The sequence below is a fragment of the Nannobrachium achirus genome (assembly GCF_963921795.1).
Source record: "Nannobrachium achirus genome assembly, chromosome: 3".
Taxonomy (NCBI): Eukaryota; Metazoa; Chordata; class Actinopteri; order Myctophiformes; family Myctophidae; genus Nannobrachium; species Nannobrachium achirus.
Window position 1 is genome coordinate 19550802 of NC_137812.1, and position 12364 is coordinate 19563165.

Consider the following 12364-nt stretch of genomic DNA (forward strand, 5'->3'; position numbering starts at 1 on the left):
AGAACTCAAAGGAGTCATAATTATGAGAACTGAATATAAACAGAGATAAGAATTGTTATGATCTTGGATAATGTGTTTTGATTATTATTATTTTTTCAAGTTATACTTGGAAGAGAGCTTACTGTATTAATCTGAGCGAGTAAAACATTCATAGACACCGGTAGTATAGGCCTGGTTTTCAGTACAAAAGTATTTAGCAAAATTATGAAAAGACTTAGTAGCAAGTAAGATTTTCACAATGCATCTTTATTATTATGACAATAAAAAAGAATGCAAAATAATAATAAAAAAAAAACAATTCAATCAAAGGCCAAGGCTGTGTCACACATCAATCATGAAACCTTCATAAAATGAAGTGATAGCTTTTGTGGATCTGGAACTATGTGATTGCTCAGCGTCCATAAATACAACTGTTGTCTTTGTGGTTGAATTCTCCCCAGTAACACCTACATACTGTAAGCCAGAGGTGGTTCAACTATTACTCAAATTAAATCCAAAGTTAGCAAACATTGTTTTCATATCCACATTTTGAAGCATCTTTGAGTGCACTAATATTCACAATATAAGCAATAGTTCATTTTAATATGAATATTTGAATGTGTGTTGTATTGTATCTTCAGTATTGTGTATGGTAAAAGTAGTAGGCTACGTAATAAAACTTAAATTTGATTAAGATTTGTCAATGTCTGCTCAGAGGTGTTTCTCAAGGAATAAACTGTGTGTGTGTGTGTGTGTGTGTGTGTGTGTGTGTGTGTGTGTGTGTGTGTGTGTGTGTGTGTGTGTGTGTGTGTGTGTGTGCGTGCGTGCGTGCGCGTGCGTGCATGCGTGCGTGCGTGCGTGCATGCGTTTGTGTGTGTTCTGTTATGTTAAGCCTATATTTTACCATGTGATACTTGTGTTGGGAGAAATTATATCAATGCACTGACATCATGCTCTTTGTGAGGCGCACAGACCCGAGTTCAAATCCGACTCCTGTTATGCTAGCTGTCTCCCTATCTCTCTGCCTTTAGTTTCCTATATAGCCGGGGAGCCACTGGGCCAAAATGAGAGAGGACCTGTGATGTCATGACATACTCCAAATTTTTGTTTGTCCTATTAATTTGGTCAATAAGGTACACAGAATGAGAGGCCTGCTCTGCCGGAAATCCTGCGAAAAAAAGTTTCCCATTGACTTCACTATACTGGAAAAAAACACACCAAAAAAAGTAGCATGTGAGGGGTCAAACTAAGGGTTCTTCATGATTCTGAATCCATTGCAAGCATTTGTTTTGCATGAAAAACATTCCTTGGGCTAGATTTCAGCCTCTCAAACCTGTGAAAAGTGATGAGTCATCACTTTTCACCGTTATTTTGGTCCGTTTTCTAGCCCAAGGAATGTTTTTCATGCAAAACAAATGCTTGCAATGGATTCAGAATCATCAAGAATCCCTAGTTTGACCCCTCACATGCTACTTAAAGCATATTTTTTTTGGTGTGTTTCTTTCCTTTATATTGAAGTCGATGGAGTGAATACAAATGGCCATAACTTTTTTTCGCAGGATTTCCGGCAGAGCAGGCCTCTCATTCTGTGGACCTTGATGACCAAATTAATAGAAAAAACAAAAATTAAAAGTATGTCATGACATCACAGGTAACATCCTATTCTTTGAGCTTTTGGGCCTGTGGCTCCCCGGCTAATAAGAAATACATAATAAAGACAATAGAGTTAGTAGTCACATTAAACCTGCATTTTTCGGCTTCACTTGTGATCTGTCTAATTAAAAGCAACAAGGTTTTACTTTAATTTAACATTTAGCCAATCACAGTTTTTGGTAGGCTAATGTTGGCACAGTATTAGTTGACTATACCTCACATATAAATAGTTTTCTCAAAGATCAGTACTAAAGACAGAGGTAATAGCAGTTGAGTTTTGTCAGGAAAAGGATTTGCATAGAGAGGAGACTTTATGTTAGAAGGACACACTTCAGTGCTCAGGGAGAGTTTATAGGTCTGCAAGTTGAACCCTTCATGACTGAAGTTTGACAAAGACTCCCAAAACCATGTCTTTGACCATCATCTTCATCTTGACATGTGCTGTCTGCATTCAAGGTAAGATTTAGGCCTACACATTCTATTTATTAAACTATTATAATATAATATAATATAATATAATATAATATACAAAGTATCATCACATAATCCCATCAGTACATGTTAATACTGTTTAGATCAGTGACAGACAAGTGAGGATCAATTTAAGACCAGCGCTTGTCAAACACAATTATTAATCTATTTTTATTTTATTTTATACTGTCTATCTAAGGAGGATAACATATGGAAATGTAGGATATATGAAGACATTTCAATGTCTGATTGCATGATCTGTTTATTTGTTTATTTGTTTGCAGAAACATGGAGCCAGGTCACTGTGACTCAGACTCCTTCAGTGAAATCTGTTAATGTAGGAGACTCAGTGAGTCTATCATGCAGATTGAGTAGGACGCCTAATTCTATATACTGCAACCCTCCTTGTTTATCCTGGTACCAACAGAAGTCTGGAGAAGCTCCTAAACTCCTCATATATACCACAAAGACTCTTCAGTCAGGAACTCCATCCAGGTTCAGTGGTAGTGGATCTGGGACTGACTACACACCCTGACCATCAGTGGAGTCCAGGCTGAGGATAAAGGTGTTTACTACTGTATGATTTATGACTACATCAACAGCTTGAACTCGTTCACACAGTGATACAGAGTCTTACAAAAACCTCCCTCAATAAAAGGGGAAGTAATGGCAACTCAATGGGACCTCTCATAATCACTATGATAAAAGATTATACCGTATGAATATAATATGAAGAACTCAAAGGAGTCATTATTATGAAAACTGAATATCAATATAGGTGAGAATCCTCATGATCTTGGATAATGAAAACGTTTTCTGAAGTTATTTTGAAGACATACAGTATGAGTAAGATATTCATACTTAGCCTACAGTATATTTTTCATGTAACATTTTATTTAAAAAATACATTTTGAGGGGAAACATATCAACACGTTTGATATTGACATCACAAGCAACTTTTTAAAGCGCAAGTGCAACTGGTAAAATAAGGAGATTGAAGAGGTTTCACTGGTTTTATTTGGAAGCAGAGCTGAAGGAAAGATGTCTGTCTGAAACTTTGGGTTCTTCATATCATTTACCAAAGCTACTGTACTCACTACAAGGACAATAAAAACGTTTCATATGAAAGAGGCCAAAGCTATGTCACGCATTATAAATCATGAAACCTTAAAAAATTAGGTGATAGCTTTTGTGCATCTTGATAGGCTTTAACGGCAATGGACAGATGCAAGGATTCCGCAAGTGTGACAGAATATTAAATTAATCGATCCTCATGGTGTGCAGCTTAGAACACAGTGGCTTGGTACATCGACTCATATAGCCTATAAAGGCTAAATGGTTGCTATAATTATGAAATGGTTTGGTTTCATAGTGTTGATTGTTCGATGCTATAGTCTACTGTACAGTGTCCATAAATAAAACTGTTGTCTTTGTGCTTTCTCCTCAGTAACAGCTACTGTACATAAGCCAGACATGGTTCAGGTTCACTATTACTATTACTTCCATTAAATCTATTCCAAAGTCAGCAAACATTGTTTTCCTATCCACGTTTTGAAGCATCTTTGGGTTCACTAATAGTCACAATATAAGCAACAGTAATTAATTTTTATATGACTATATGAATGTGTGTTGTGTGTATTTTGTTTGGTAAGTAGCACAGAGCAATACACAATAGATGGTCTAATAATGATGAAATCTGACAGGATTGTCAATCTTGTGTGCTGCTTAGAGGTGTTTTGAATAAGAATAAGAATGTAGCCTGTGTAATGTGTACACATGGAATTTAATGTGAATTGATATTCACATACATACATATACATATACATATACATATATATGTATATGTATATGTATATGTATATGTATATGTATATGTATACATACATACATACATACATACATACATACATACATACATACACACACACACACACACACATACAGTAAGTATGCAAATGGGTGAATGTAATGCACAATCATTGTAAAGTGCCTTGGATAAAGGCGCTATATAAATGCACTATTATAATGCACTGTTACATACATACATTTATACATGCACAACACAAACATACACGCATGCGCACGCACGCGCACACGCACACGCACACACACACACACACACACACACACACACACACACACACACACACACACACACACACTTGCATGCATACACTCACACACGCACACGCAATGTATCCATTTGTCAGCCAAACAACCTTTAGTAGGCTAATGCATACATTTCAAACATATGAAAGATCACTAAAGGCAGAGCAGTTAGGTTTTGTCAGGAAAATGATTTGCATAGAGAGGAGACTTATGTTAGAAGGACACACTTCAGTGCTCAGGGAGAGTTTATAGGTCTGCAAGTTGAACCCTTCATGACTGAAGCTTGACAAAGACTCCCAAAACCATGTATTTGACCATCATCTTCATCTTGACATGTGCTGTCTGCATTCAAGGTAAGATTTACACATTCTGATCTATTCTAAAATCTAAATGATCATCACATAATCCCATCATCCACAAGTTAATACTGTATAGATCAGTGACTGACGACAAGTGAGGATCAATTTAAGAACAGAACTTGTCATACACAATTACTTTAACCTGATTTATTTATTAATATATTTTATATTATTTAAAATATAATATATGCCTATGTATATAAAATATATACATTTAAAATGTAGGTCCGACTAAAAGATAAGAACACATTTCAAGAATGTCTGATTATATATTTTGTTTGTTCCTTTGTTTGCTTGCAGAAACATGGAGCCAGGTCACCGTGACTCAGACTCCTTCAGTGAAATCTGTTAATGTAGGAGACTCAGTGAGTCTATCATGTAGACTGAGTAGACTTAATTATTACAACCCACCTTATTTGTCCTGGTACCAACAGAAGTCTGGAGAAGCTCCTAAACTCCTCATTTCTCAAGTTAAGACTCTTCAGTCAGGAACTCCATCCAGGTTCAGTGGTAGTGGATCTGGGACTGACTACACCCTGACCATCAGTGGAGTCCAGGCTGAGGATAAAGGTGTTTACTACTGTTTGATCATGACTGTCACTTTTTCAACACACGGTTATGAGTTCACCACTATACACATTGATAGTGATCCAGAGTTCACACAGTGATACAGAGTCGTACAAAAACCTCCCTCAATAAAAGGGGAAGTGACAGGAGCAACTCAATGGGACCGCATAATCACTATGATAAAAGATTATACAGTATGAATATAATATGAAGAACCCAAAGGAGTCATAATTATGAATATGAATAGAGGTAAGAATTTTCATGATCTTGGATAATGAGTTTTGGACATTTTCTGAAGTTACAAAAATAAAAAAATAAAAAATTGGAGGGGAAACATATCAACACGTCTGATATTGACAACACAAGCAACTTTTTAAAGAGCAAGTGCAAATGGTAAAATAAGAGGATTGAAGAGGTTTCACTGCTTTTATTTGGAAGCAGAGCTGAAGGAAAGGTGTCTCTCTGAAACCTTGGGGTTCTTCATTGGATTTACCAAAACTACTGTACTCACTACTACAAGGACAATAAAAAAAGTTTCATATGAAAGAGGCCAAAGCTATGTCACGCATTATACATCATGAAACCTTAAAAAAAGTAGGTGATAGCTTGTGTGCATCTGGATAGGCTTTAACGGCAATGGACAGATGCAAGGATTCCGCAAGTGTGACGAGAATATTAAATTCACTGATCCTCATGGTGTGCAGCTTAGAACGCAGTGGCTTGGCACATTGACTCTGGTAGCTATAATTATGGAATGGTTTGGTTTCATAGTGTTGATTGCTTGATGCTCATATCCTAACACCTACTGTACATAAGCCAGATATACTTCAGGTTCACAACTATTACTCCAATTAAATCCATTCCAAAGTCAGCAAACATTGTTTTCATATCCACGTTTTGAAGAATCTTTGAGTTCACTAATAGTCACAATACAAGCAACAGTAATTAATTTTTATATGACTATATGAATGTGTGTTGTTTGTATTCTGTTTGGTAAGTAGCACAGAGCAATACACAATAGATGGTCTAATAATGATGAAATCTGACAGGATTGTCAATCTTGTGTGCTGCTTAGAGGTGTTTTGAATAAGAATAAGAATGTAGCCTGTGTAATGTGTACACATGGAATTTAATGTGAATTGATATTCACATACATACATACATATATACATACATATACATATACATGTATATGTATATGTATATGTATATGTATATGTATATGTATATGTATAGAGGGTATGCGTGTGACATCATCATCATACCTGGAAATTATGCGAGAATGCCTACTGAGTGGCAAAAAAACTACTTTAAGGCCTTGACAGCCCATACATCCAAACAGAAAAGTCCTATCTTATTGCATTAAACGACGTTAAACTCGGTTTGCCACTCGATTTGCCACTCGATTTGCCATTCACTTTATACATGCGCATACCCTCTATACATACATACATACATACATACATACACACACACACACACACACATACAGTATATGCAAATGGGTGAATGTAATGCACAATCATTGTAAAGTGCCTTGGATAAAGGCGCTATATAAATGCACTATTATAATGCACTGTTACATACATACATTTATACATGCACAACACAAACATACACGCATGCACACGCACACGCACGCACACTAAAGGCAGAGCAGTTAGTTTTTGTCAGGAAAATGATTTGCATAGAGAGGAGACTTTATGTTAGAAGGACACACTTCAGTGCTCAGGGAGAGTTTATAGGTCTGCAAGTTGAACCCTTCATGACTGAAGCTTGACAAAGACTCCCAAAACCATGTCTTTGACCATCATCTTCATCTTGACATGTGCTGTCTGCATTCAAGGTAAGATTTACACATTCTGATCTATTCTAAAATCTAAATGATCATCACATAATCCCATCATCCACAAGTTAATACTGTATAGATCAATGACTGAAGACAAGTGAGGATCAATTTAAGAACAGAACTTGTCATACACAATTACTTTAACCTGATTTATGTATTCATATTTAAATATTATAATATAATAATATTAAAAATTTAACATATGCCTATGTATATAACATACATTTAAAATGCAGGTCCGACTAGAAGATAAGAACACATTTCAAGAATGTCTGATTATATATTTTGTTTGTTTGCTTGTTTGTTTGCAGAAACGTGGAGCCAGGTCACCGTGACTCAGACTCCTTCAGTGAAACCTGTTAATGTAGGAAACTCAGTGAGTCTATCATGCAGACTGAGTAGGACACCTTATAGTGGTTGGAACCCTCCTTATCTTTCCTGGTACCAACAGAAGTCTGGAGAAGCTCCTAAACTCCTCATTTCTCAAGTTAAGACTCTTCAGTCAGGAACTCCATCCAGGTTCAGTGCTAGTGGATCTGGGACTGACTACACCCTGACCATCAGTGGAGTCCAGGCTGAGGATAAAGGTGTTTACTACTGTATGATTCACGACTATATCAGCAGTGTGTACTCGTTCACACAGTGATACAGAGTCGTACAAAAACCTACCTCAATAAAGGGGTAAGTGACAGGAGCAACTCAACGGGACCTCTCATAATCACCATGAAAGATTCGTTTGAAGAATTCAAAGGAGATAATCATAAGAACTGAATATAAATGTAAGTAAGGATGTATTAACATTATCTTGGATAATGTGTTTAGATTTTATTGATTGAATACTTTATTAGCAGGTTTATTAACAGCAGGTAGTATCTATGTTTATGCCAAAAGGTCAACAAAAGATCCATTGTGGTCCTTTGTGTTCAATTAATCAGTAGTACATTATATATAATTATATAATACATATTGGTTTAAAACTCAGTAGCATCAACAGGTATAAAGTAGGGGTGGATGGGCATAAGATGCCACTACCAAGATGTTCAAGGAGTTAAAATATGTTCTTGTATTTTGAGGTCAGCCATTCTTTAAGTTTAGTTTTGAGTTTGGGTAAGGAATCTTTAACAGGTTTTGGTAGTTCATTATCATTACACATTATGGTGGCAGCATATAGAATGCATTTCCCCCATGTTTGGAATTCTAGGGGTCAGTTGATCTCATTCTTTTCTGAATTTAACATTATGAGTTAATTATTCATAGTACTGTACATATATTGTTCATGTAAAATGTAATTTCAGTAGTACACTATTTAGAGAGGGGGATATATCAGTTTGAATATTGACATCGCAAGCAACATTTAAAAGTGCAAACTGGTAAAAACACAACACAACATGATGAAGAGGTGTCACTGGTTTTATTTCTGACGGATTCTATGCTGTTCGAGTTGACGGAAGGTGTCTATCGGATTCTTTGCTGTTTAAGTTGACGGAAGGTGTCTATCTGAAACCTTGATTGGATTATTCACTGGATTTACCAAAGCTACTGTACTCACTACAAGGAACCAGGAGACAACCAGTTGTTTCTAAAGCAAACAGCCATGACATGGATCAGAAGAGATTTCCACAGTTTTGTGGATAAAACGGTTGAGAAAGTGGTTTGTGAAATAATTTGATTGATGGACTTTATTATCAAAGTTTATTCTTCAATTTGGAACTTGGAAAACACAATCAAACCATATTCTCAATGACATTTTACATTATACTTTAGTATTTACAAATGAATATTCAATGTTAAGCAATATAAATAATATATAGTGTATAGTGTATCACTAAAGCATTAGTACATTATCTTCAGTGTTATTATTACAGTATTTACAAGCTGTTCACAACATTGTGAGTGAGTGGTGGTTGAGTGAAGTCATTCATGTGGAAAGGAGGTTTTTGTACGAGGGTTTCACCAGAATGAATCACTGTGGTGGACTTTCGGTGGAGGCACCAAACTCATCATCGGTAAGTACTGATTATTTTTGTTCCATTTATCTTCATACTTTGTTGACAGCTGACGTGTGTTAGGATTTGTTCTAAAATTGTGGCTGAAGTATTTTGTTGTAAAAGTTAATCTATATTTTGAAGAAAAGCGGCATGGAATTGACTGCACTACTGTATATTTTTACATTACATCTAGTATAAAATGTAATAATTTATACAATCTTATACAATCAATTCTAAAATACTTAGTAGTGAAATAAAATAACTTAATTGGTAGTAATATGTTGTAAGTGAAATAAAATAACTTAATTGGTAGTAATATGTTGTAAAGTATTACTATGGATGTCAACAAATGGCTCCAATCTACAGTTCTTAGTAGTTGCTTATTGTTTAAAGCGCTTTCTGTACACTGTAGCTGGGTGTTTGTTTGATTGAATAATTTATTAGAAGTTTGCAGAGGAAAAAGCACAGTTTCATGACAGTACAAATCACTGACTGGTACAAGGTGAAATAAAAGACTAGACTTAAAAGGAGATCCTAGTAAGCTTTTCGGCTTATTTACACAGGAACCAACCACTTTATGTATCTCATACATCTATGTATGTGTATGCTAGTCTGATGTACTACTGTAGGTTAATCATTTTAAATCCTTATACTTTATCAACCGGGGTCCCCCAGGGGTCTAATGATCCTGTCCTTCCCCCCTAAATCAGTTTCCCAAAAATCTTCAAGCCGACAATGTAATGCTTAGGCTTAATTAAAGTCAAATCAGCCATTTCTCTTCTTATTCAACAGTATGCTCTCTTCCGAATGTATTTGTTCTGCATACTAATAATGAGCTTCATTAATTGTGTCTGTGTGCTGTATCTAATGATAGTTGCATACAAAGTCTAATGAAATTGATAGAATGCATTGTCTCTTCTCTTGATACTGTACAATATTACATGTTATTGTGTGATATTTGCATACAACTGCAAATTACGTTTATAAAAAAAAGGTTTAAGTCATGGCTTTTAGAAAATGTTGCAAAACAGCACGTTCACTTTATTTTTTATTTATGCTGTTTTTTTTTGTGCTATAGTTTTTAAAGTACTTATGTTTATGTTCCCATGTCTTCTCTTTATTTCAATGTTTTGTTTGTCCGAGACCTAGGAACACAAAGCATATTAAAAAAGGAAATCTACATTTTTCAGAAATTACAAATCTCCTAACAAAGAAATTAAAAAAATAATAATAGAGAAAATAGCTGATCTATGTGTTGCGATGCATAGTGAGCTTTCAGATCAGCTATTTTTACTTAAAAGTAAAATAAATAAAAAATAGGATTCAAATGGTTACTTCAGCAATGGTTTCTTTTTTGTACGTTTGCGTCCCAAATTTGGTTCTTGAGCTGAAAAGTTTGAGAATCCCCAGGACTATAAATTAATCAAATGCAAATGAAGTTGATATCATAATTCATGCATGGACTTCTTGTGTGTGCAGCTGGTGCCGTGGTCAGGCCCTCGGTCTCTCTGCACCCTCCCTCATCTGAGCAGCTCTCTGCTGGGGACTGGGCCACCCTGGCCTGCCTGCTCAGTGGCTACAACCCTCCAGGAGCCCGGGTGAGCTGGGAGGTGGACGGCAAGGAGGCCACGGCCGGGGTCCTGACCTCAGAGGAGGGGGAGAAGGACGGCCTCTACGGCTGCAGCAGCACCCTGACCCTGAGCAAGGCTCTGTGGGAGCAAGGGGAGGTGTTCACCTGCAGGGTGAGCCATGAGGGAGACACACGCTCCACGGACATCACCAGGGCACAGTGTGGGAAGTAGAGACACACGCTCCACTGACATCACCAGGACACAGTGTGGGAAGTAGAGACGTGTTCATATGAGGCGCTGCTGAAAAGCTGTGGGCTTCGTAGAAGGAATGAAAAAGTTAATAAAAAATATATACCGGTATGATGTTAAGTAATGTCGTTGTTTATTTGTCATTCATTATGCAGCACTTCTGAAAATAAAATAAAAATATGATGCTAAGTAATGTCCTTGTTTGTTTGTCATTCATTATGCAGCACTTCTGAAAATAAAATAAAAATATGATGCTAAGTAATGTCACTGTTTGTTTGTCATTGACCATACAACTTTAGGAAAGAATATTGTTATTAGGATGTTGTTGATTAAGGCAGTGGTCCTGAATTACTTTTATGACAAGGCCTCCGATAAAATATTTTGTGCCAAAAGGGCCCCTATAAGAGAAAATCACCCCTGATTTTTTGTCTTGAAAAGTTAAAGTGTTTACACTGATTTATACAAAGCCAGGGGCCTTCATTTGCTGGGGACCTCCTGGAAACACCTCAAGGACCCCTGCTGGGGGTCCCCGTATGGCCGCACCCCACTTTGAGTACCACTAGATTAAGACAGGTCATTGTTTGTCATCAATATCTACACTCACAGTGTGGGCTGCAGAGAGATGCTCTGACTACTGGCTTTGCTCAGCGCTTATGAAAATGTTATGACCTTCATAAAGAAAAGCTATAAATGATGAAGAGGTCAGACTGATTATTTAAAGACATAAACGTATACTAATTAATTGGAATGCTAGATCTGAATATATTAACCACATGAACCACATTCTGTATTCTGGGGGAAACATTTGGAACATCTATAACCTCACAAAGAGATTTGGTGTAGAGAAGAAAAAAAGGATCTATATAGGGTTTAGCTAATACACAATACTCCTCTTTGTCTGTGACCCTGTCAGAAAATGTTGTGAGAACTTGTGACCCATGCACAGCTGGGTCCTAAACCACAGGCTGAGAAACCCTGGTTTATAGAAAATCATTGACAGATCAGAAAGCATTCTCAAACCTTTTCATGTCAATGTAATTTTTTATGCCAGGGAAGGGAGCCCCATTCAATGTTTCAAAAATATTCTACATCTTCCATAATGTGTCAAGATTTTTGAAATAAGGTTACAGTGGTTCAGTTTATATTGATGCTATGTTAACTAATTTAGCTGGGGACCCCCTGGAACCCCCTCAAGGACCCCTGAGGGTCCCCACTTTGAGAACCACTGTTCTAAATACAGAGTGAGTCTCCAGGGGAACATGAGGTGAACATCTGGGAGTAGTGATGCTCCATCCTGGTAGGCAGCACAAACCACTGTACCATGACTATGTAAATCAAAGACCAAAGGGAAATACCACTCATTTAAACATTTTATACATGTGATTTGTCCGGTCCCAAATAACTAAATATTAACACTTAAAAAAAGAAACATAACTAAATGATACGGTATACTGATAACAAAACCAAGTAAAACAAACTAAAATCACAGAAAACATTTCCTTAGTTGTAGTCGTTATAATTTTGAAACATGTTCAATAGTCTTTACAAATACACTGAAGAAACCATTAT

The 12364-nt window shown here is 36.5% G+C and overlaps 1 gene segment (V, D, J or C); it reads left to right on the forward strand.

Annotated features, from left to right (window-relative positions):
* The first annotated feature begins 6935 nt into the window (after positions 1–6935).
* On the forward strand, positions 6936–10777 carry LOC308282066 (Ig lambda-3 chain C region-like). The segment is given in 2 exons: positions 6936–6984; positions 10455–10777.
* Positions 10778–12364: the final 1587 nt, after the last annotated feature.